At 37.6% G+C, this 24,646-nt stretch overlaps 1 protein-coding gene across 6 annotated transcripts in view; it reads right to left on the bottom strand.

The window, feature by feature from the left end:
• The window catches only part of PCBP3 (poly(rC) binding protein 3), a 220,894-nt gene that overhangs the window by 194,481 nt on the left and 1,767 nt on the right, over positions 1–24,646 (bottom strand). The window lies entirely within an intron of this gene.

Raw genomic sequence — 24,646 nt, 5'->3', positions numbered from 1 at the left:
CCACAAGTTGGGGAGCATGAGCTAAAGAAAAATGGTTGATTCTCAAGAATACCAAACTTGGTGTTTTAGCTTGCCCTAATCTCACCATTTCCCCTAACCTCCACTTCAACTCTATAGGAGTCTTGAGACCCAACAGCCCACAATCATAGTGAAAATCAGCAGCCTGTCAGCCACAGAAGCGGACAGAACAGGGCTGGAATTCCTTCAAAGCCTTATTCCCAGAGAACTGTCATTATTGGACATAGCTAATGGGCTCCAGGTGCAAGGCTCTCTTTGACCTAAGTCAGAGCTTGCCCAGTGAGAAAAGCATTTTCCTCAGAGATATATGTCAAAACAATTAGAGGCAATTGTTTAATCCTATAACTACCTGAGACAGTGTACAACTGCTGGGGCAACAATTAACCCAAAAGGCTTAAGAAGAAAAGCTGGGGAGTAGGCCCGCTATATGGGATTTGAAAAGCTCCAGTATATTCCTGAAGATGCAGAGGTGACATTGTATACAGAAGGTAGTGCTCATATCCAGCCTGTGTGAATGAACGCCTAGGAAAGACCCAAGATAGCCGCAAGTGCTCACATTTAGCTGACTTTGAGGCTCTGCACAAGCAGAAGGTACAGGCTAACACAGAGCTTTAAACTGTCTGATTACATGTTGAAGCATGCCCCTGATACACACATACACACAGAGCCCTTCAGGAAAGAATAGGACACTTGTTGGTTCCCGGCATCTAAGGAAGTCTCTGCCCAAACGTGAGCTGACCACTAAGCTAGCCAAATCAAGACTTCATGTGAATACATGACAAACAACATGAACTTTACAGAGTTAGTTCAGGAAAGTCATGAAACAAACAAATGAAAACTGCCATAGAAAGTAGCACCACCAAATATCCCAGACTTGAATTTTCAGAGCAGCTTGTGTCACCTGGCATACATATATACACTGTGAAAGTGAAAGTCGCTCAGTGTCATGTCCAACTCTTTGCAACCCCAAGGACTGCAGCCCGCCAGGCTCCTCTGTTCATGGAATTCTCCAGGCAAGAATACCAGAGTGAGTAGCCATTCCCTTCTCCAGAGGGTCTTCCCAACCCAGGGATTAAACCCATGTCTCCCACATTGCAGGCAGATTCTTTACCATCTGGAGCCACCAGGAAAACCCACTTAAACATTCAGTTTTCAACAAATCATTATAAGACACACACACACAAAGACAAGAGAATATGCCTATACATGGGGAAAAGAGCAATCAACAGAAACTACCCCTGAGCAAGCCCTGATGTTGGACACATGAGACAAAGACTATATACGATCTATTTTAAAATGTTAAAGAAATAAAGGAAATCAGGTATAAGGGACTTAAGGAAAGTATGACAATGATGTCTGATCAAGGAGAGACTACTAATAAAGACACAAAAATTACAAACAGGAATTATATAAAAATTCTGGAGCTGAAAAGTATAATAACTGAAAATGATATATTCATTAGAAGGATTCAATAGCATATTTGAGCAGGCAAGAAATAATTGGTAAACCTGAAGACAGGTCAACTGAAATTTTCAAATCTAAGGAATGGAGGAATAAAAATGAAGACAGGAGCAGAAGACAATCTCTCTCCCCTACTGCAAAGCCCCAGTGTAGTAGTCCCTTTGAACAAAGTCTTTATCACACAAAAAAGAATCATCTCAGGGACACTATCAACCACACCAACATGTGCATAGTAAAATCCTCAGAACGAGAGAAGAGAAAGGGGTACAATAAATATTTGAAGAGATGATGGTAAAAAACATGCTGTATTTGATTTAAATGTAACAAATCCAAGAAGCTCAATAAACTCTAAGGACAAACTCCAAGATAGCTACACCTGTACAAATCATAATCAAACTATCAAAATACAAAGACAATCTGCAAAAGAAGCAACTTACCATGCAAAAGCTATCCTCAATAAAAAAAACAGCCCATTTCTCATCAGAAACCTTTCAGGCTAGAAAATTGTGAGATGACAAATTCAAAATTATAAAAGAAAAAGACTGCCAAACAAGAATTCTATTTCTAGTAAAGTTATCCTTCAAAAGGAAATAAAAAATTAAGATATTCTCAGATAACAAAATTGAAAGATTGTCACTAGAAAACTTGCCCTATAAAAAATACTAAAAGGAGTTCTTCAGGCTAAAATGAAATGATATTCACTAGATAGTACTTCAAATTCAGGTGAATAAATAAAGAACACTAGAAAAGGTAACTACAGAAGTAAAAAAGATAATATAAGTATGATCTTTGTTTATAACTTTTTCTCCTATCTGAAATGAAAGATAACTGCAAAAGTCAATAATTATATCTGTGCTGATCTGCACAGAAAGTAAAAAGATGTACTTTGTAAGACAATAACAGTACGAAGTGGAAGGGGGAATATGGAAATATACTAAGCAAAGTTTTTATATACTACTGAAATTAAATTGATATTAATCCAAGCTAAATTGTTATAAACTATTACAGTAAGAAGAAGCCCTAGGCAACCCCTAAGAATATGATTAGCAAAAAATAGTAAAAGAAATGACAAGGAAAATAAAAGAGCACGCTAGAAAATATCTATTTAACACAAAAGAAGACATTAACAGAAGACAGAATACCAAAAAAAAGACAGACATTAAGAAAACAATTAACAAAATGGCAGGAATAAATATCACCTTCACTGCAGATGGTGACTGCAGCCATGAAATTAAAAAACGCTTGCTCCTTGGAAGAAAAGTTATGACCAACCTAGACAGTTTATTAAAAAGCAGAGATGTTACTTTGCCAACAAAGGTCCGTCTAGTTAAAGCTATGGTTTTTCCAGTAGTCATGTATGGATGTGAGAGGTGGACTACAAAGAAAGCTGAGTGCTGAAGAATTGATGCTTTTGAACTGTGGTGTTGGAGAAGACTCTTGAGAGTCCCTTTGACTGCAAGGAGATCCAACCAGTCCATCCTAAAGGGCATCAGTCCTGAATATTCATTGGAAAGACTGATGCTGAAGCTGAAACTCCAATACTTTGGCCACCAGATTCATTGGAAAAGGCTCTGATGCTGGGAAAGATCAAAGGTGGGAGAAGGGGATGACAGAGGATGAGATGGTTGGATGGCATCACCAACTTAATGGACATGAGTTTGAGTAAACTCTGGGAGTTGGTGATGGACAGGGAGGCCTAACGTGCTGCAGTCCATGGGGTTGCAAAGAGGCGGATATGACTGAGCTACTGAAACTATCAAAACTGCACTAAATGTAAATGCATTACATATCACAATTTAAAGGTAGAAATTGTGTTAATGGAATTTTTATGTATTATATGCAATATACAAGAGGCATTCTTAAATTCAAAGGGACAAACAGACTAAAAGTGAAAAGTTGAAAAAATGTTTATCTTGTAAATAGTAGCCAAACAAGAACTGGAATGGCTTTACCAATATCAGACAAAATGGTCTTCAACACAAAAGTTGTTAATAGAGACAAAGAAAGGATTTTCAATGTTGATAAAGGAGTCAATTCGTTGATAAGATATAACAATTATATACATATGTACCTAACAACTGATCCTGAGAATACATGAAACAAAATTAAAAGACATGAATGAGCAATTAGACAATTCAATAATAACAGTTAGAAACATCAATATACCATTTTCAATACAGGATGGGACAAAGACAAGCTCTGTAAGGAAACAGATTTCAACAACACTATAAAACAATTACATCTAATAGATATCTATAGAACAATCCATTCAAAAAACATATTTTATTTTATTGTTTAGTTATAAACAGAAATGTACTGCATACACTTCTGGAGGCTGAAAAGTCTAAGATCAAGATGCCAGCACAGTTGCCTTCTGGTGAGGGCCTTCCTAGTTCATAGCCAGTGCCCTCGTGCCCATCCTCATAGGATGAAAGAGTCTCTGGATCTCTCTGGAGCCTCTCTTAAAGGGCACTAAGCCCATTGGTGAAGGTTCCAAGGGCATGACCTAAGCATCTCCCAAAACCTCACCTCCTAATACTACCATTTGAGGGATATGAATTTTTATCATTCACCCTAATTTTCTATATTATTTTTAATTGAAATGATTTAAAATATGTTCATTTCAGATGTACAACATAGTGATTCAAAACTTTTATAGATTATACTCCATTAAAGTTATTATAAAATATTGGCTCTCTTCCCTGTGTTATACAATATATCCTTGTAGTTTACTTAGTTTATGCATAGTAGTTTATACCTCTTAATCCCCTTTTGCTTACTTTGCTTTTATCTCCTTTGCTTTAGGAGACAGATCCAAAAAATAAATATTGTTGCATTTTATGTCAAAGGGTGTTCTGCCTATTTTTCTTCTAGAAGCTTCATGGTTTTAGGTCTTACATTTAGGTCTTTTATTCACTTTGAGTTTATTTTTGTATATGGTATGAGAAAAATGCTGATTTCATTTTTTTATATGCAGCTGTCTAGTTCTCCCAACATCACTTATTGAAGAGACTGTCCTTTCTTCATAGCATCTTCTTGCCTCCTTTGTCATGTATTCAGTTCAGTTCAGTTCAGTTCAGTCGCTCAGTCGTGTCCGACTCTTTGCGACCCCATGAATCGTAGCATGCCAGGCCTCCCTGTCCATCACCAACTCCTGGAGTTTACTCAAACTCATGCCCATCGAGTCGGTGATGCCATCCAGCCATCTCATCCTCTGTTGCCCCCTTCTCCTCCTGCCCCCAATCCCTCCGAGAATCAGGGTCTTCTCCAATGAGTCAACTCTTCACATGAGGTGGCCAAAGTACTGTATTAATTGACCCTAAGTGCATGTGTTTATTTCTAGGCTTTGTAATCTATTCCATTGATTTATGTGTCTGTTCCTGTATCAGTTCCATACTGTTTTGATTACTGTAGCTCTGTAGTATAACCTGAAGTCAGGAAGAGTGATATATCCAGCTCTGTTCTTTTTTCCTCAAGCTTCTTTTGATAATTCCAAGTCTTCTCTATTTCCATACAAATTTTAAATTTAGTTGTTCTCGCTCTGTGAAAAATTCCTTGGGTATTTTGATAGGGATTACACTAAATTTGTAGATTGTCTTGTGCAGTACGGTCATTTTACCAATATTAATTCTTCCAATCCATGAACACAGTATATCTCTCTATCTGTCTATCATCTTCAATTTCTTTCATCAGTGTGTTATAATTTTCTGAGTATAGGTTTTTACCTCCTTAATTAGATTTATTTTTAGGTGTTTTATTATTTTTGATGAGACTGCAAATGGGGTTATTTCCTTAATTTCTCTGATAGTTCATTGTAGTACATAGAAATGCCACATACTCTTCTGTTGTTGTTCAGTCACTAGGTTGTGTCAAACTCTTTTGACCCCATGAACTGCAGCATGCCAGGTTTCTCTGTCCATCACTATCTCCCTGAGTTTGCTCAAACTCATATCCAATGAGTCAGTGATGCCATCCAACCATCTCATCCTCTGTCACCCCCTTCTCCCTTTTGCCCTCAATTTTTCCCAGCATCAGGGTCTTTTTCAGTGAGTCAGCTTTTTACATCAGGTGGCCAAAATACTAGAGCTTCAGCTTCAGCATCTGTCCTTTCAATGAATATTCACAGTTGATTTCCTTTAGAATTGACTGATTTGATCTCCTTGCTATTCAAGGGACTCTCAAGAGTCTTCTCCAGCACCACAGTTCAAAAGCATTCATTCTCCATATACTGCACAAATCTTTTTTTGTGTGTTTCGGTTGTGTTTTACCTTTCTTGAAATAATAACATATAACAGGCTGAAAATGTTGCTTTTTTTCTTCCAGCTTCAATATTAAAATGGCTACACAAAAATTCACCAATTTTAATGTTTTCTAAATGTATGCTGATATGTCAGCTGTCACAATACAACCTAACAAAATTCTTTTGAATGAAGTTAAAGACAACTAAGAACTAGCAGAGCCATCTTACAGAAGAAAACGCACAAAACTTTGGCCAACAACATTATTTTTATTGTTAAATTTGTTAATAGGGTGTATCACACTGATTAAACTGCAGATGTTATACTATCATTGTTTCCCTGGCATAAATCCCTCTCAATCACAGCATATCATCCTTTTAATATATTGTTGGGTTCATTTTGCTAATATTATAATGAGGATTTTTGCATCTATGTTCATCAGTGATATTGGACTATGATTTTCTTTTTTTGCATGATATCTCTCTCTGGTTTTAGAATCAGGGTAATGCTGGCCTCATCCAGTGAGTCTGGAAGCATTCCTTCCTCTGATTTTGTTTTTAATAGTTTGAGAATGATAGGTGTTAACTCTTCTCTAAATGTTTGATAGAATTCACCTGCAAAGCCATATGGCCCTGGAATTTTGTTTGCTGGGAACTTTTAAATTACTGATTCAATTTCATTAGTGGTAATTAGTTTCTACATATTTTCTGTTTCTTTCTGGTTCATTCTTGGGAGATTATATATTTCTAGAGATTTTTCCATTTCTTCTACATTATGCATTTTATTAGCATATAGTTTTTCAAAGTAATCCCTTATAATTCTTTGTTATTTCCATGATATCAGTTGTAACCTCTTTTTTGCTTCTGATTTTATTTCAACCTTCTCTTTTTATTCTTGATGAGTCCAGTTAAAGGTTTACCAATTTTCTTTATCTTGTCAAAGAACCAGCTCTTAATTTCACTGATTTTTTCTATTGTTTTTTAAACCTCTATTACATTTATTTCTGCTCTGATTTTTAATGATTGCTTTCCTTCTACTTTGTATTTTGTTAGTTTTTTCTAGTTCCTGTAGGTGTAAGTTAGTTTGCTTATTTGAGAATTTTCATGTTTCCTGAGGTAGACCTCTACGGCTATATACTTCCCTCTAAGAGTTGCTTTTGATGCATCCCATAGATCTTGGATCATTATGTTTTCATTTTCACTTGTCTCCGTGTATTTCCCAACTTCTTCCTTGACTTCATAAGTGATTCATTATTTAGTAGCATATTGTTTAACCTCCACATGTTTATGTTTTTTTGCAGCTTTTTGCCTTGTAGTTGATTTCTACTCTCATAGTTTTGTGATGGAAAAACATGCTTGATATGATTTCAGCTTTCTTAAGCTAATGAAACTTGTACTATGGCCTAGAATATAATCTATCTTGGAGAATGTTCCATGTGCACTTGAAAAGAATATGTATTCTGCTAGGTGAATTGTTCTATGCATATATATTTATTAATTCCATTTAATCTAATGTCATTTAAGGCCTGTGTTTCTTCAGTAATTTTCTGTCTGGACAATCTATCCATTGATGCAAGTGGGGTGTTGAAGTCCCCTACTATTATTGTGTTACTGTTAATTTCTCCCTTTATGTCTCTCAATATTTGCTTTATGTGTTTAGGTGCTCCTATTTTGGGTGCATATATATTTATAATTGTTATACCTTCTTCTTGGATTGATCCCTTGGTTATTACATAATATCCTTCTTCGTCTCTTGTTACAGACTTTGTTTTAAAAGTCCAATTTGTGTCTGATATAAATATTGCTACCCCTTGGCAGGAGGGGGGATTGGGATGGGGAATACATGTAAATCCATGGCTGATTCATGTCAATGTATGGCAAAAACCACTACAATATTGTAAAGTAATTAGCCTCCAACTAATAAAAATAAATGGAAAAAATAAATAAATAAATATTGCTACCCCAGCTTCCTTCTCATCTCCATTTCCATGGAACAGCTTTTACCATCCCCTCATTTTCAGTCTGTGTCTGTCTTTAGATCTGAAATGAGTCTCTCATAAGCAGCCTATGGATGGGGCTTATTTCTATATCCATTCAGCCACCCTAACTCTTCTGATTAGAGCATTTAGATTACTTACACACAAAGTAATTATTAATAGGTATGTACTTACTGCCATTTTGTTAGTTGTTCTGAGGTTGTTTTTCTAGTTCCTTTTCCTTTCTTCTTTTGCTCCCTTGTGATTTGGTGAGTATCTTCAGCGTTACCTTTGGATTCCTTTCTCTTTATGGATTATAAATTTATCAAAGATAATAATAGGTAATAGATAATTATAGATTATTATTTATTATAGATTGTTGTTTGTGGTTAATAGGAAGTTTATATTTACTTATACATATATGACTATTTTAAGAGATTTATCTCTTAAGTTCAAACATATTTTAACAACCCTGTATTTTTATTCCTCTCCCTCTATGATTGCTGGATTTGATATCATATTTTACATCTTTTTGTTTTGTGTATCCCTTAAGTATTAATATTTATTTCACATATAGACTATTTTACTACTTTTGTCTTTTAATCTTCCTACCAGTTTTGTACATGGTTGATTTACTACCTTTAGTGTACTTTTGCTGTTGCCAATGAGATTTTTCCTTTTGTAATTTTCATGTTTCTAGTTGTGGACTTTTCTTTTTCACTTAAAGAAGTCCTTTTAACATTTCTTGTTAAGCTGGTTTGAACTTGTTAAGATGGTGATGAACTCTGAGATTTTGCTTGTCTGTAACTTTTTTTTTTTAATCTCTCCATGAAAATGAATGAAAGCCTTGTTAGGCAAAGTACTGTTAGTTGTAGGTTTTTCCCTTCCCCACTCCCTTCTGGCCTTAAGTTTCTACTGAAAAGTCAGCTGACAGACATATGGACGTTCCCTTGTACTTAACTTGTCACTTTTCCCTTGTTTCTTTTAATATTCTCTCTTTATCTTTAATTTCTGCCAATTACAATGTGTCTTGGTGTCATCCTTACTTGGCTGATCCTGCTTGGGACTCTCTTAGTTTCCTGGACCTGGATGCCTGGATGTCTGGGGTTTTTTTCCCCAAGTTAAGGAACTTTTAAGCTATTTTGTCTCTAAGTACCTTCTCTGCCTCTTTCTCTCTTCTCCTGGGACTCCTAAAATGTGAATGTTACTATGTTTGATGCTGTCCCAGAAGTCTCTTAAACTGCCCTCACTTCTTTTTATTCTTTTTTCCATTCAGCTTCAGTGATTTTCAATACTGTCTTCCAGGTTGTTCATCTATTCCTTAACGTCATTTAATCAACTGTTGATTCCTTCTAGTATATTTTTAATTTCTGTTATTGTAGTCCTCATCTCTGTTTGGTTGTTCTTTATGTTTTCTAACTCTTTGCTAGAAACTTCTAACTTCTCACTCTGTTCATCCATTCTTCTCCCAAGTTCTTTGAGTATCTTTATGATCATTATTTGAACTCTTTATTGGGTAGACTGCCTATCTCCACTTCACTTAGTTCTCCTTCTAGGGCTTTATCTTGCTCCTTCATTTGTAATAAGTTCCTCTGTCTCCTCATTCTGCCTAATTCACTGTTTTTACATTTCCCAGCCTTGGAGATGTTGCCTTTTTAAGGAGACATCCTATGTGTCACAGAAGAAGACTAACTTTTGGTCACCAGAGCTATATGAGCTAAGTTTGCCCCCTACGTGCATTATATGGGTCCTTTTGTTGTGGTGGATTGACTATTATGAGTGGTCTAGTAGGCATGGTGATCCCCACAGTGGTTGGTTTCCAGGCCCTGCCTAATACAGAGGCTGCCAGTCACTGGTTGGTGGGACCAGGTCACAAGGTAGCTGGCTGCAGATATCTGGGGGTTTCCAGGGCTAGTGCTGGCTCACTGGTGGACAGGGCCAGGTTCTGGTGTGTGTCTTACAAGGCAGGTGTTCCTAGATCTAGTGCCCATCTACTGATGGGTAAGGTAAGAATCCAGAAGTTTCTGGGGCTGGTGCCTGACCACTGGTGGGTGAAGCTAGGTCCTGGGGCTTGTACTGGCCTACTGACAGATAGTTCTGGGTCTTAGGATTTAGCTGCATGACCCAGGGGTCCCAGGGCAGTTGTGAACCACTAGTTGGTGGAGTCAGTTCCTGATGCTGCTGGTTGCAGAGTACACAGTATCCTGAAGTTTGTGTAAGCCCTCTGGTGCCTAGGGCCAGATCCTAGGGCAGGTGGCTGAGGGCCTAAAGTGTCTTAGAGGTGGGTTCTGACATGGGCAGTGGCCAGGTGGGTCCCAAGGCTGGTGCCAGCCTATTTGTGGGAGGGCTGAACCCTGCCATGGCGGTTGCAGGGCTGTGGTACTCCTGATATCCACTGATGGGTGGGTTTTCTGGAGGTGGTGCCTGCTGACTGGTAGGCAGAGCTGGGTCCCAGGTTCTCTGGTTACAGGGCCAGAGTCTAGTGCCTATGCACTAGTGTGCCAGGCTGGGTCCTGGGTCCTTTGGTGGACATATCCAGGTGTGGACATATCCAAGGGTAACTGTGGGCTCAAGGGGTCTTAAGGCAGTCTGCTGCAATTGGAATGAGGCTATGTCTTCATCCAGCTATTTGCTTGACATGAGGTATCTCCTGGTATCTAGAGGCTGGTGGGCATAGACAGAGATGGGCCCCAAGGCTAATAAGCTAGAGAAAGGATTCCAAAATGGTACTTGCCAGAACCAGTGTCCACGTGATAGAAGCTCCCAAAAATGGCTGTCCCCCTGTCTGTGTCTCCAGGATGAGCTCCAGTTGCCTCCTGCCTCTCTGGGAGGCTCTCCAAGATCAGTTGGTGGGCTTGACTCAGCCTTCTCTCAAATTTCTGCTTCTGTCCTGGGTCCCAGATCATAAGAGATTTTGTGTGCACATTTTAAGAGCAGAGTCTCTATTTCCTACAGCCCTCTGGCTCTCCCAAAAGTTACCTCCCTGACATTCAAAAAGCCAAACGTTCTACAGGCTTATCTTCCTAATATAGGAACCCCAGGATGGAGAGCCCCACATGGCATTTGGACCTCTCATGCCTTGGAGAAAACCTCTGAAATTATTATTATTCTCCCATTTATGGGTCGCCAATCCAGGGGTATGGGTCTTGACTATAATGAAACACCATCCCTCCTATCCATCTAATTTCTTCTCTATATCTTTAGTAGTAGAAGATCTTTTCCAGTATATTCCAGTCTTTCACATAAATAGTTGCTCTGTAAGTAGTTGTAATTTTGGTGTGCCCATGAGGATGTGAGCCCAGGGCCTTCCTACTCCACCATCTTGGCTAAGTTTTCAAAACACATTATTTTAAAGTACACATGGAACATTCTCCAGGAGAGACTAAATGTTATACTCAAAAAACAAATGTCAAAAGTCATTTAAAGGAAAGAAATCAAAGTCTGTTTTCTGACAGCAAGGGAAAGAAATTCAGACATCAAGAACACAAATATAAACATTCACAGCTTTGTAGTAATTAAACAACACATTCCTAAAGAAACATGGAATCAAAGAAGAAAGCACAGAGAAAATTAGAAAAATACTTTGAGATGACTGAAAACGAAATCACAACATACCAAAACATTGATAGGCAGCTAAAGCAGTGATGAGATAAATCTGTAGCTGTGAATACCTATATTACAAAAGAACAAATATCTCAAATCAATAACCTAACCATCCATCCACCTTAAGAAATTAGAAAAGAACAAACTAAAGACAAAGTAAGCAGAAGAAAGGAAAAAACAAGTATTAACACAAAAATAAATGAATTAAGAAATAGAAAACAATACAGAACGAAAAACAATGAAACCGGAAGTCGATTCTATGAAAAGATCCAAAAAAACTTTATCCATATCCACAAGAAAAAGAGAAGGAACAGTTAAATTACTAAAATAAAAAATTAAATTAAGAACTTTACAGAAATAAAAAGGATCATCAAGAAATACAATGAACAATTGTTTGCCTAGATAACCTAGGTGTAATGCCTGAGTTCCTAGAAAGACAAAAATTACCAAAATTGATTCAACAAGAAATAAAAAATCTGAATAGACCTAAGACAGGTAAAGACTTTGATTTAGTAACTGAAAAACTTCCCAAAGGAAAAGTCCAGGACCAACTGCTGAAGAATTGATGCTTTTGAACTAAGGTGCTGGAGAAGACTCTTGAAGAGTCCCTTGGACAGCAAGGAAATCAAGCCAGTCAATCCTAAAGGAAATCAGTCCTGAATATTCATTGGAAGGACTGATGCTGAAGCTCCAATACTTTGGCCACCTGATGCAAAGAGTTGAATCATTGGAAAAGACCCTGATGCTGGGAAAGACTGAGGGCAGGAGAAGGGGATAACAAAGGATGAGATGGTTAGATGGCATCACTGACTCAATGGACATGAGTTTGAGCAAACTCCAGGAGGAAGATAGTGAAGGACAGGGAAGCCTGGCATGCTACAGTTCATGGGATCAAAAAGAGTTGGACATAAGTTAGCAACTGAACAATAACAAACTGAGTTCACTAGTGAATTCTGCCAAACATTTAAAGAATTAACATCAATCCTTCACAGACTCTTTCAAAAAATACAAACGGACACTTCCCAATTCATTATATGAGACCAATATAATACAGATACCAAAACCAAAGATATCACCAAGAAAAAGAAAACTATGGACCAATATCCCTAATGAATACATATGCAGAAATCCTCAATAAAACACTAACAATCTAAATCTAGCAATATATAACAGGATTATCCACCATGACTAACTGGAATTTATCTAAGGAATGTGGGTTCATTCAACGTGTGAACATCAGTCAATGTAATGTGCAACATTAAGAGGAACAAAAACCACATGATCATCTCAATAGATTAGAGGAAGCATCTGACAATAATAATCTTTTATGATTAAAAAAATAAATAAAACTAGATGGAAACTTCCTCAACCTAATAAAGGGCACTTGCAAAAATCCGAAGCTAACAATATAATGAATGGTGAAAGGCTGAAAGCTCTCCCTCTAAGATCAAGAAGAAGACAAGGGTGTCCACTTCTGCCAAGATAATTCAACATTATACTAGGAGTTATAACTAGGGAAATCACACAAGAAATAAAAATACAGGGACTTTCCTAGTGGTCCAGTAGCTAAGCTCCCAGTGCAGGGGGCCCAGGTTTGATCCCTAGTCAGGGAACAAGATCCCACATGCCACAACTAAGAGTTGATATGCCACAACCAAAGATCACATATGCTGCAACAAAGATGGAAATTCCCAGATACCTATGACTAAGACCTAGCGCAGCCAAATAAACAAAATACAGGACATCCAGATTAGAAAGGAAGACGTAAAATTAACTATATACACACAGAAAACTTTCAGAATCCACTAAAAAAAAAAAGCTATTACAGCTAATAAATTCCATGCTCATGGATTACAAGACTTACTACAGTCAAAATAGCAGTATTCCCAGATTGATCTACACATTCAATGCAATCCCTACCAAAATTCCAGCTGCCTTTTATGCAAAAATTGACAAGTTAATCCTAAAAATCATATGGGAATGCAAGGGATCAGGAATAGCCAAAACAATCTTAAATAAGAACAATAAAGTTGGAGGACTTGCACTTCCCAATTTCAAAACTTACCACAAAGTTCCAGTAATCGTGACTGTGTGGTTTTGGCATAAAGATAGATATACAGATGGATGGACTCAGACTGAGATTCCAGAAATAAACCCATGTTCTATGGTCAACTGATTTTCAACAAAGCTGTTAAAAGACCATTCACTAAGGAAATAGTCTTTTCAACAAATGGTGCTCAGACAACTGGATAGACAGATACAGACGCTCCTCCCTCACACCATACATAAAAATTAACTCAAAATGTATCAAAAGCCTGAATTTAAGAGATAAAACTTTAGAATAAAACACAGGTGTGAATCTTTGTAACCTCGGATTAAGCAATGCTGTCTTAAATATAACACCTAAAGCACAAGCAACAATAGAAAAAATAGATAAATTAGACTTCATGAAAATGTGCATCAAAGGACACTATCGTGAAAGTGAAAAGGCAACTCACAGTTGGAAATATTTACAAATCATATATCCAATAAGGAGTTGGTAAACAATATAGAAAGAATTTTTGTGCTAGTGCTAAGTCACTTCAGTTATGTCTGACTCTGTGCAACCCTATGGACTGTAGCCCACCAGGCTCCTCTGTCCATGGGATTCTCCAGGCAAGAATATTGGAGTGGGTTGCCATGCCCTCCCCCAGGGATCAAACCCACATCTCTTATGTCTCCTGCATTGGCAGGCAGGTTCTTTACAGCCCAGCAACAAAAAGACAATCCAACTTTAAAATGGCCAAAGGATCTAAACAGGAATTTCTCCAAAGATATACAAATGGCTATGAGCACACAAAAAAGTGGCTCAAAGGCATCAGTTATTAGGGAAATGCTAATCCACAGTTAGACACTACTTCACACCCACTAGGATGGCAATAATCAAAAAATTGAAAATAACAAGTGTTGGTGAAAATGTGGAGAAACTGGAACCCTTATGCATGGCTGGTAGGATAAAATGGTACAGCATCTTTGAAAAACAGTCTGGCAGTTACTCAAAAAGTAGAGTTATTATTTGACCCAGCAATTTCACTCCTAAATATATAGTCAAAAGAAATGAAAACATGTTTTCATACAAAAATTTGTACATAAAAAAAAATTTGCACATGACTGCTGACAGGATATTATTCATAATAGACAAAAAATGGAAAAAAGTCAAATGTCTGCCTACTGATGAGTGGATAAGCAAAATGCAATCTATTCATACATACCAATCAGCCATAAAAAGGAATGAAGTACTGATACATGCTACAGTGGATCATGGAAGGACCTTGACATTATTATAGTAAATGAAAGCAGCAAGATACCAGAGGTCACATATTTATGACTCCACCCATATGAAAAGTACATATTAAGCAAAACCTTACAGACAGAAAGTAGATTAATGGTTGCCAAGGTCTGGGGGGAGGGAGGAATGGGGAGTGACTGTTAAGAGGTATGAGGTTTTTGGTTTTTTTTTAAGGTGATAAAAATGCTCTGAAATCAGGTATTGATGAAAGTTGTACAACTTTGTAAATATACCAAAAACCACTGAATATAAACTTTAAAAAGGTGAATTTTACACATGTAAAATATACCCCCCAAAATTTTAAGTAAAGGAATTTTTTAAATAATAAAAATGAAATCTAAGTACTTTTAGAAAAATCAGAAGTGTCTACTATCTATTGATAAGCAAAAAGTGGAATTTCTAAAGAAGGCTCTTCAGGCAGAAGGGAATGACCCCAAAATAAACATCAGAAATGTAAGAGAGCAAAGAAAAGCAAAGAATAGATAAGTGAAAAGCAAAGAATCGATAAGTGAAAGAGAAAGTCGTTCAGTTGTGTCCAGCTCTTTTTGATCCCATGGACTATACAGTCCATGGAATTCTCCAGGCCAGACTACTGGAGTGGGTAGCCTTTCCTTTCTCCAGGGGATCTTCCCAACCCAGGGATTGAACCCACGTTTCCCACGTTGCAGGCAGATTCTTTACCAACTGAGCCACAAGGGAAGCCCAAAATATTGGAATGGGTAGCCAGCCTATCCCTTCTCCAGCGGATCTTCCCAACCCAGGAATCTAACCGGGGCCTCTTGCATTACAGGTAGAGTCTTTACCAACTGAGCTAAGGATGAGTAAATCTAAATGAACATGGACAATATGTTAAATATTAACACTGTTAATGTTACTTCATTGAGTTTAAAAAGAGCATATAGAATTAAAATATACAGTTACAAGCACACAAAAATCTGGAGGGGAGAATGGAATTTAAGTATTCTAAGAAACTGTGATCTCTGAATGGCCCAAGAGGAAGGTATAACTTTATCTGGGTGAGTTATCTGGATGAGTTAATAATACATTATCTAATTCACATGGTAACCACAAAAAGAAAATAGAATATAACCTCCAATACACTAGAGAGAGTGGAAAAGTAGAATGATTTTTCAAAATCATAACACTAGTTTCACAATAACACATGAGAGAAAAATAAACACTGAAAACATGGGACAAAAGTGATATATAATAGGCCTGTAGATTTAAACTCAAATAGATCATGATTACATTCAATGTAAATGAGTTGAATGCTCCCATTAGAGGACAAAGATAATCAGATTGGATGAAAAAAATCTAACTGTATAACCTTTGCAAGAGACATATCTAAGGTATAAAAACATAGTAAGGCTGAAAGTAAAATGATAAAAAAACAAAGATTTCATGCAAATATGAGCCTAAAGAAATCTGATATAGCCATAATAGTATCAGACACACTACAACAAAAAGGCAAAGATACATTACTAGAGATAAAGAGAACCACTCATAATAATTAAAGTCTGAATTCATCAGGAAGACATAACAATTTTAAATTTGCATTCTCCTAATAATATGGTTTCAAAGTATATAAATAAAAGTTGACAGAACTGCAAGAAGAAATAAGACAAATCCATAATCACAATGAAATTGTGTAATTATCTTAGTGACAGATATAACAACCAGACAAAAAGGCAGTCAGAAAACAGAAGACATGAGTAATATGCTTATCGAGTTAGCTGAATAGAATATATAGAACACTGAACCTAACTCTTTTCAAGCACCCAGGAGCATTTGAGAAAACATATAGACCATATTCTACTATAAGGCACATCAGGAAATTTCAAAAGATTAAAATAAAGAGCATGATCTCTGGGCAATGCAATTGTGATGGAAAAGAATAAAATGAGAAAATATGCAGATGTTTGGAAATTTTAAAATATTCTTCTAAATGACTTACAAATCAAAGAAAAATATCATAATGGAAATTATATTGTACTAGCTCAGGCTGCTGTAACAAAATACCATAGACTCGGGGCTTAAACATAGACATTTACTTCTCAGTTCTGGAGGCTAGGAAGTCTGAGATCAAGGTGCTGACATGGTTATGTTCTGGTGAAGGCCCATTACCTCACTTCCAGCTGGCTGCTTTCTTGTTGTGACCTCACATGGCAAGGAAAGAGAGAAAAAGGGCAAGCTCTCTGGTCTCTTCCTACAAGGCACTAATCCCATCATAAGGACCTCACACTCATGACCTCATTTAAACCTAATCACCTCCTGAAGGCCCCATCTCCCAGTACCATGAATCTGGGGTTAGAGCTTCAGCAGGGGAATTTGAGGGAGGAACAATTTAGTGCACAGCATTTACTAAACAATGATGAAAATACCCCAAATCAAACTCTGTATGATGCAGCTGAAACATTATTTATAAGGAAACGTGTCATCTTAAATGCACATACTAGTGAAAGATAAAAGCTGCAAATGATAAAGTAACCATTCATCTCAAATTAGACGGTGAACAGCTATAGGAAAAGAAAAATACGGGTCAATTTCATTCATAGACATGGACTCAAAAATTCCCCCTAAAACATTAGTAATCAGCATCTAATCAATAGATGATAATAATAATAGGCTAGTATGAACAAGTTTTCTTCATATAGTAGTCATCTGTGGGTGGTGGAATTAAAGAATTTTATTCTGCTTTTGATGCTAATCACTATTTCATAAAATTTCTAAATAAGCACTCATTATTTTATGAATCAGGAAGTATTTTTGAATTAATAATTAATACTTCTCTGATCTTTCATCTTTTTGAAGTCAACTAGTTAATGAACGATGAGAAGAGAAGAACAAGAGCTCATTCAGAAGAGCCACTTCATCTGAGTAACCATTTCAACTACAAAACCTTGTTTTCAGTGTCTCTATTTGGTTGAAAACAAAGAAAGGGTGGAAAAGAGTAGAAAAGGATTTGCAAAGACAGGGATGTGATAATAGCAATTCAAAGGCTTTTTGCCCAGACATTAAGGGAGCGATCTCATACACAAATGTGTCTATAAATAGAACACTGCACTTTGATGAATAATTTAAAAGCACTTTGCAAACAGGGTTAGGAAAATAGGAACCTAAATGCTCAAAAATCAATAGTTCTGTCCTATTGCCACGTGGTGAGTTATGGAAACAGATGCTTGAGTTGTACACTTTTTAAAGAACACTGGAAGCTGTATGGTTAATATCAAAAAGTTTAAAAACCTCTACAAGTTTTGACATGAGAATTCTGCCTTTACAAATCTCTTTCAGAAATAATCAAGGATACACACAATGAGTTTTGTATAGGATACTTATCAAAGCATTATTCATTAAGGTAAATATTATAAACAGCATCAATGCCCAGCTATATGAAAGTGGTTCAATAAATTGGGACACCCATTGGAATATTATGCAGTCATTCAAAATAATAATTTAGAAAAATATGATATGATGCAAAAAATGTTCACTATCTACAAAGAAGAAAGTTGTCCATAAAACATATTATGGAATGAATCTGAACTTAAGGAAATGCATATCATATATTATATAAAAGTAGAAAAAGTTGGCTATCCTTCCGTGGTAAGATTACAGATGATGTTGATTTTGTGCTTTATACTTTCTGCCTATTTCAATTCTTTTATAAATAGAAAAAGATTTTAATAATTAAAAAATTGATTATCCCCAATAGATTCAAACAACCCTCATCAGCCTAAACCCACTTCTAGTGAGGTCACTGGGAGGTCAGTACAAATTCGGTGCATTAGTCTTCTACAGTTGCATGACAAACGGTAACAAGGCCACAAGTCTGAACAGGCTTGACCGGGTCCTCTGCTTAGGGTCTCATAAGGCTGCAATCATGATGTTGGCAAGATTATATTCTCATTTGCAGGCTTAACTGGGGAAGAATCTGCTTCTAAGCTCACTCAGGTTGTTGGTGGAAGTTGCTTCTTTGCTGTAAAACTGAGGGTCCCTACTTCCTACTGGTTGTCTCTGGAGGTGGCCTTCAGCTCCTAAAGGCCACCTTGCAGTTCCTGCCACGTGGGCTTCTCCAACACAGGTGCTTACTCAAGCGAGCAGAGAGACTCTCTAAATCAGTTTCCGGGCTTCCCTGGTGGCTCAGTGGTAAAGAAGCCACCTGCCAATGTAAGAGACGCAGATTCAATCCCTGGGTTGCGTAGATCCCCTGGAGAAGTTAATGGCAACCCACTCCAGTATTCTTGCCTGGGAAATCCCATGAACAGAAGAGCCTGATGGGCTACAGTCCACAGGGTTGCAAAGAGTAGGACATGACTTAGTGATTAAGGAACAACAACAGCAAATTAGTTTCCAGCAAGATAGAATTGTATAATGTAACATAATAACGGAATTTGTGTCCCATCACTTTTGCCTTATTCCATTGGTTAGAAGCACAGTCACAGGTCCCACCTCAATGGAGATGCGGTATTAAACAAGCTATGAATACTAGAAGGTGAGGACTGTGTGAATGAGGTCAACTTCATTCACACAGTCTGTCCACTCTACCTAACTTCCCACTGCAGAGCTCAGACAAAGAAGAGAAGCTTGCACTTGGATATGAAGACTCTTCTGATCAACCAACCACCCATAGACACAACTGAACCCTGCCCTTTGCACCTCTGATGTAGGACAGTACTGTAAAAAGTGATGGGAATGTTCACAACGAGTCAGAGTTCACGCAGAGGATTTCAGCAGGTCCTGTGCCAGCTGTGAAGGATGATTAAGATTTTGGTCAGGGGAAAGGAATGAGAATGGGAGATATTTCCTCTGCAATGAGGAGAGGTAGAGAGGCAGGAACTCCCAAGATGGGTTCTGGAGAAAGTGAGCAGGATGGTTTGTTCACAAGAAATCTAACCAGCCCCTTGATAGACAACATACTTGGAAAAACTCCGAACAAGACCTAGAAAGGAACACAGTTTTAATTTTGGCTAATTTGGCAGCACAGACATCAATTAGCTTCCACAGTGTGGTTAAATATTACTAATGTTTACCAGTCTCCAGTTGTCCTAAACTTCCAGAACATGGAAGACTATGCCTTCCTGCTCCATTTGAAACTAGGCATATCCAGAATGACTCCCTCCAGCCAAAAAAATGTGAATAGAATGGACCAACTTCTAAAGTGATTAACTGCAAGTGTCTCCATGTTCTAAAAGGGTCCACATCTAGAACATTTAGGAAGCAGTTCTGCCAAACTTCCAAGGAACAAACATCTCTCTCTTTCAGAAATTATTGCAGAGATGATGAAGCATCATCTTGATACCAAATCTGATTAAAAGCAATACAAGAAAAGATTATTAGTCAATACTTCCTATGAAATATATACCAAAATCAAAAGTGAAAGATTACATACTTGGATCCAATAGTAATTTTTAAATGTAGTATATCATGACAAAGTAGAGTTGATCCCAAGAAACCAATGATGATTTAAAACTAAAAATATTAATGATGATTTAAAATATTAAAATATTTTACCTCAGAGTTCAAGGAAGAAAAGATGTAAAATTATAAAATAGGTAAAGAAACCATCTGATAAAATTAAAAATCTATAAATGATTTTTTAAAATATTTAGTAGGTAAGACCATCCTTACCCTAATAAAAGGAATCTACCAGTACACAACAAACTTCATATTTAACAGTTTGAAAACATTGCCTTTAAAGTGAAAAACAGTATTAGGATAGCCTTACCACAATTTCTATGCAACTTTGTTTAGTGGTCCAAACAAAGGGAAAAGACAAAAAATAAAAGATTTAAGGACTAGGAAGGAAGAAATGAAATTATATCTATTTACACGGAGAAATTCGAAACAGATCCACACATTTGTGAGGTCTGGTATGTTTCAGAGATAGTACTGCAGATCACTGGGGAAAGAACAGTACTCAATAAACAGTATTGGCAGAAGGGAAAAAAAATCTAAAATCATATCTCTACCTCCTGCCTCATACAAAAATAAGTTCAAAGTAGAATATAAGGAGGAAATATTTTTTAAAAAATCTTTAAGAGGAGGATATCTTATGACCATGAGGTAACAAACAATTTCTTAAATAAGACTTAATAACCACCAACAGTAAGAAAAAGATTGATAAATTTGACGACATTAAAATTAAACATCTGTTCATCAAAATAGCATTTTTAAAAAGATAAAAAATAGGACGCAAATAGAATCCAAATATAAAGAACTTCAAAAAAGCTATAAAAAGGATAACCCAGGCACAAAAACAGACGAGCAATATAAGAATACAGTTTATAGACTTGAAAACTCGGGGAGCCAATAAATGGGTAAAAAACCCCTCAAACTCACTAGTAATCAAGGAAACAGAAATTAAAACAGTGAGATGTTTCATATCTACTCAACTGACAACAATTAAACATCTGAATTATAAAGGATCAGCAAAGAAATGAAGAAACAAACCTTTGAGACATTGTTTACAACAGCTCTTGAGGCTGGAACTGAGCCTACCCTGTGATCCCACAATCCCCACAATATCATGCATAGATAGATGTATACCTGATCCACTTTCCCCTGTGTTCCCAGCACAGGGAACAGCGAACCAGTGGGATATGGCAACTAGCAAGGGTGGAGGCTGAGCAGGCTGCTTAGAGGAAAACTTCAACTGGGACTCAAGCCAAGTAACGCAAGGTCAGAAACCAGTCTTGCCAGGAAATGAAACTGGGGATCAGAACCCTGCTAACTTAGGGCAACCTCCTCCTAAATAGCAACTGGATCTGTTTATCTTCTACAGCCAAACTGACCAGGTTACTTCCTCTTTAAATTTCCCCAGCTGAAACTTTCTAGAGTAGAGTCCCAACTCAGTTTCCTGCAGCCGCTCTAAAAAATTTTCCATTGAATATATGGTTTAACACAACATAAATTAAATATCTTATAGTGCAGGAGGTCAGAAGTCAATCTACAGCCATACCACCCTAAACACACCCAATCTCAGCTGATCTCGGAAGTTAAGCAGGGTCGGGCCTGGTTAGTGCTTAGGTGGGAGGATGTCAGACACAGGTCTCAATGGGCTAGAATCAAGGTGTCAGCCAGTTGTGTTCCTTTCTGGAAAATGGAGAACCAATTTTCTCACCTTTTCCAGAGTCTGGAGGCTGCCTGTATTCCTTAGTTCATGATCCTTTTCATCTCCAAAACCAGCAGTGAAGGGTAGAGTCTTTGTCACTTCACAGCACTCTGACACTGCCTTTCTGCATCTCTCTCCCATATTTAATGACCCTTGTGACAACTTAAGGCCCACTTGGACAATTCAGGATAATTCCTTTGTTTTAAAGTCAACTGATTAACAACCTTCATTCTAACTGCTACCTTAAATCCTCTTTGACACATAACACATTCACGGGTTCTGGAGCTCAGGATGCAAACAGCTTTGGGAGGCCATTATTCTGCATACTACACCTCTCCTCAATGTCCCCTCCCCCCACAATACCTCTAGCAGAGTCCCAACCTTTTCACAACATCCCCTATACCTCCAGCCTCAGCACCACCATACTCCCTGTCCTCCAATGACACCAACTTTCTGGTCTTTCATAATCAGTGTATACCTATCTATGCACAAATAATTACAACCCAAACTCCAGGGCTCACCCCAGAAGTCAGCTCCTCTCTGAAGCCTTCTTTGATTCCCAGTCTAAATGAATCATACACCAACCCAGCTTTCTGTGTACCCCAATTGCAGCATTGAGTGTGTCCCCTGTAATCATCTGTCTTCACGTCCTGTCCTCAGTCCAAAGTGCTTAGTCCTTCAAAGATAACTCTGTCTCATTTCCCTGTGGGTTCCCAGATCATAGCACAGGGCCTGGCAAACAGTAGCACTCAGAGAGGATTTCTGAAATCTGGAGGAGGCAGAAGGAAGCTGCCCTGGGTCTCCCTCAAAAACCAGATGTCAAAGAATAACCAGGGTTACATGTACAGCTGACAGGGCCAAAGAACTAGTTCAGATGTTCATAACAAAAAAACACCTCAACAATCCACCACTTTGTTTGATGCACAATTTACTATCATGTGGAAGAATCTCTGTGCAAGTGACACCCATTATTTTTTACTGCTAACCTGTTCTAAACAGACAAAATTAGCCTCAAGATAGATAAAGGATTTATCTAAAATTATATACAAAGATGTACTCAAAACTCTAGACAACAGAGTAGATACTGCTCCAATACAACAGGAATGCTTGGCAATTGCCCAACAGCCCCACCACATTCTCAGAGGGCTCCAGCCCCTCTCCAGGAAGACTGGGAAGTGCCATGCCAATGAGGCTGAAGGATGTTACAATCAACTCTGTTTGTTGTTGTTTAGTCACTAAGTCATGTCTGACTCTTTTGTTAACCAGTGGATTGTAGCTCACCAGGCTCCTCTGTCCATGGGATTTTCTAGGCAAGAATACTGGAGTGAGTTGCCATTTCCTTCTCCAGGGGATCTTCCAGACCCAGGGACTGAACCTGCATCTCCTGCATTGCAGAAGGATTCTTTACCACTGAACCACCAGAGAAACCCCAACTCTGTTTAGGGAAAAGCAAAGTGCCTCTATGTACAAATATATATGTATATTTTAATAAAGAGTACATTTTTAAAGAGGATGTTAGTTAAGCAAACAGGGTCTCACTTAATTTCAAGGGCTTTTTAGTTGATGTCCATACTGTAGGAGGAAAATTCTCACCTGGGGTGAAGGGGACTAAGCAAAGCAAAGGTTGAATCAGCACAATTATCAACGTTTTAGAAAAAGAGGTAATAATATGCCTTGAGTTTTTAAAAGGCATACTTTCATTCAGGTCCAATAAAATTCCTTTGTTCAACTCTTCTTTAATAGTGTGAATGCTGAAATTCATTTTAAAACTCCAAAAGCACATTCACACTGGAAAGGAAATTTGAGACCAAAAAAAAAAAAAAAACCCAGAAATAAATGGGCATGTATTCAGCACCATGGACAGTGGGGCTGGGGTGCTTTTAAGAGTCTTTGCAACCAGAGCTGACAACTAACACCAGAGCACTTCCGAAATCTACAGTATTCATTCTAATGTTTAATTTGGGAGTGATTCCAATACACGAGCAGGTATTTTTCTTTGTTATGGCCTAAAGGACAGCCTTTTTTTACCAAAGGGATTCACAACTTTCATCTACCAAAATCTGCTTTGTGACCACTTTCACAATAAAGCCCTGAGATTTCTGTGAACATAGGGAATAACTTTGCCATTGACTCATGACTACAGGTCCAGGAAGTGAAACTGCCGGAACAGAAACAGTGTCCAACCTTGAATGGCTAGATTGTTTCAAGGACCTTGTGGGACTTCTGCAAATATAAACACTGCATGCTCTTTTAAACATAGAACAAAATAAATCCATATGGTGAAATTTTCTCACAAATACCTTTAAAATGTAATCACAAAACTGTATTTTCTCCAACTCTGAGTATTAATAAAGATATCTGGAAAAGTGATGTTGTAAAGTCCAACATCACCACTAATTAACACCACCTGTGGCAATATCAGTCATAAAGCCCTGATTTCTACAAAAGATATCTAATCTTTTCAGCTAAAAAACAAAACAAAAACTCCTTTTACCAGCAAACCTGTTTTCAAAACCTTATAATATTGAGTATTAACTAAGAAAATGCATGCTATGCTTAGTCACTCAGTCGTGTCCAACTCTTTGTGACCCCAAGGACTGTAGCCCACCAGGCTCCTCTGTCCATGGGTATTCTCCAGGCAAGAATACTGGAGTGGGTTGCCATGCATAAAGTTATATAAATCCTAACACACTTGTAATGAACTTGCACTGTGTAAATAACAGCATCTACAAACAACAGAACATTAGTGCTCAAAAGTGACCAATGTCAGTCAGTGACTGCACTTATATTTGAAGACTCCTTGATATCTGGTGGATCTCCAGGTCTGAACACACCACACACAACTACTCCAGTTCCTCTGATGTAAGGATCAATGAGATTGTTTCGGATTCTGCCAGCAACCCCTCCAGAGTGTC

The sequence above is a fragment of the Cervus canadensis genome, chromosome 7 (assembly GCF_019320065.1).
Source record: "Cervus canadensis isolate Bull #8, Minnesota chromosome 7, ASM1932006v1, whole genome shotgun sequence".
NCBI lineage: Eukaryota > Metazoa > Chordata > Mammalia > Artiodactyla > Cervidae > Cervus > Cervus canadensis.
Note: the sequence above shows the minus strand (reverse complement) of the source record. Positions and strands in the feature narration are given on the sequence as shown.